A 2,761-nucleotide genomic window follows, 5' to 3' on the forward strand; every position below is an offset into this window, starting at 1 on the left:
AGTCCATCTCATGTCAACCAATTATGAAATGGTTCAATTTTATAACCATTATAAAATTGAATTATTGAATTTATATTTATATTATTTAAAATAAAAACTGAAATAAATATGTTGAACTTTAAAGCAAATTTTATAAGTATCTGTCAATTTGAAGTAAATCAGTATCTACTTAATATCTTTTGACATACATTTAATAAGAATTTGCTAAATGTTAAACACCTTAAAAATTAATTTTTGACAAAAAAAAAAAAAAAAAGATGGGCAAGTTATAACCATAAAAACACCCACAAAAAGTTATGTAAAGAAAGATATACAACTAACTTCAAAAAGGACATTGTATATAACCACAGTTTAATCACTAGTCTTCACATTTGATGAATATATTTCAATATACCATAAAATTATTATATGGGACAAGTATGCAGGCTATAATATATAATTGAAGGAATATTTCATTGCAATGAAACTCAAAATGTTAATTTTATGAGAGCAATAAAAAATAAAGTATTTTAAGTACTTTAAAATGCACCTGTACACATTTGCCTATTAAAGGTAAATTTCAAACAACAGAAATAGAATTATTTAATGAAAAGAAAGCTGATCTGTTAAATGCTATACTTGCTTCAATTTAAATCAAAATAAACTGTTTTCTGAAATAGTTATGTCAAAGATTTTCTGAATGTATTGACAGAATCAAATGTTATTCTAAATGAAAAATGACATTTTAAAAAATAAAGAAAAAAAAACTATTTTTACTTTGTCTAACAAAGTATATGACATTGAACTGAACTGATCAAAACATTATAAAAAAATGCATATGTAAGGCATTAACTGAAGATACTACATCTTGTTTATTAGTTAAAGTGTTGATAATCAGAATGGATCAATCCATGATTTTTATTAAATAACTAAATATCATATTTTAAGTACACTGAAATTTAACCATTTGAAAAATGCTCCTATATAGATTAAGAAAGTTCAAACTTTTTATGATTCTCTCTGGTCTGTAAAGAAAAAAGGTTTTCCATTTCAATATATTGCTTAGCTCATTCCAGCAACTTTTTTTTTCCTGGCTGAGGCATTACTCACTATTCTGTTTAGACCCTGTATCCTGAGGTAATTTAGAAAGCACTTCAACCCCAAAATGTTCTTAGAGTCAAAAAGATTGACTAAAAGATTTGCTTTGTTACATGACTAAATTTATATATTTTCATACATGTCAAAATCTATGTTGTTTTATAAAAGATCCTTGTTGTTTTATAAAGACATACATTGATCAAAGGAGATAAAACTAACCAATGCAGCCTTAAAAAAAATCTGAACAGCTTTTAAACAGAGCAGAATATGATGAATTTAAATATATAGATATGTAGTTAAAAATTTTAATTGTAGGGAAACAAAGAAAAAATAAACAAACAGAAAATAAAAAAAGGTCCAGATAATATTTTGAATAATGTTTTTTATTTATAGAGAAACAAGCATTTAATAAAATAGAAACTAAATTTTATTAACATAATTTAATAGAATTTAACTTCTGTAATTATTTTTTATTTTTTCCTATTAAAATCTTATAGTTTTATTTTCTTAGAGAGGATAGAGTTCCATTCTTCTTCTTTTTTTAAATAAAATTTAGTCTTTGTGAAAAATTTATATTTTCTGTTAGATAATTTCTTTGGTTAATGACTTAGCTGATAGTTACATTTTTGTACAAATTGATAAGTGATTAATTGCCACAAATCAATAATGATATAACATTTCCACTCAATCAACAGAACCTTAATATTATGAAATCATCTATGAATCATTAATGCACAATTTCAAAATTACATTGTACCATTATTAGGAAGTTTCTTAATTATATTCTTGCTTATTAAATATTTTGTTTAATCTACTCTGTTTTGAAGAACAAGATATAAACATTTGGCATTTATTTCATGTTAAGTAAGTTCCAGTACACTCTATCTATTAATAAAATAAATATAATATATCATAAAAACACATTATAATTTTTTTAAATTCTTATAATAAAAATGAATGTAAGTGTTAGTGATCTACAGACCAAACAGTTTTGACCTAGAGCTACGAAACTTGGCTCTATATACTTTGGAGAGTGGTAACGTACATTTAAGGCATTCTGTATTTATTTATTTATTTTTACTATTTTAATTTAATTAATCCAAATTTAAGCAAAATTTTAACATTTTTCTGCAATAGCTTCCAAAAATATAATAGCACAAAAATTATTTTTACACTTTTAAAATTTAAAAAAAAAATCATTTCAATTATACCATTTTTTTTTCTATTTTCAATTAATTTTTTAAAAATATTTTAAGCATATTTCACTACAATATAAGTAAAATTCAAATAATTCTCATTATTGCCTCTAATATTTCATCTTCGCTTTTTTTCTGTTGTTGATGATCATAAATAAAAATGTAGCTTATTCTTTCATGTTCAGTAGGTTTCAGTATAAGGTATACTTTTAATTAAATTTAGCTTTTTGTTATACTTGCAATTAAAGATTAACTTTAGAATCAAACAATGATTAAAAAAATTGTTTTAAGTATATCCATTTTCAAATACTACTGTTCTTTCTTGTGATATAATTGCATTGTAAAATTAGGAAAATGCAAAGTACAACAAACAGAATGGTGTAAAGCTTTTGAAAAGTGCAAGTAATATTTCTCAAATTTGAAGTTTAAAAATATTTTGCTGAAGAAACCATTAAGATGAAGTTACATAAAATATTTAATAGAAATTT

The sequence above is a fragment of the Argiope bruennichi genome, chromosome X2 (genome assembly GCF_947563725.1).
Source record: "Argiope bruennichi chromosome X2, qqArgBrue1.1, whole genome shotgun sequence".
Classification (NCBI taxonomy): Eukaryota; Metazoa; Arthropoda; class Arachnida; order Araneae; family Araneidae; genus Argiope; species Argiope bruennichi.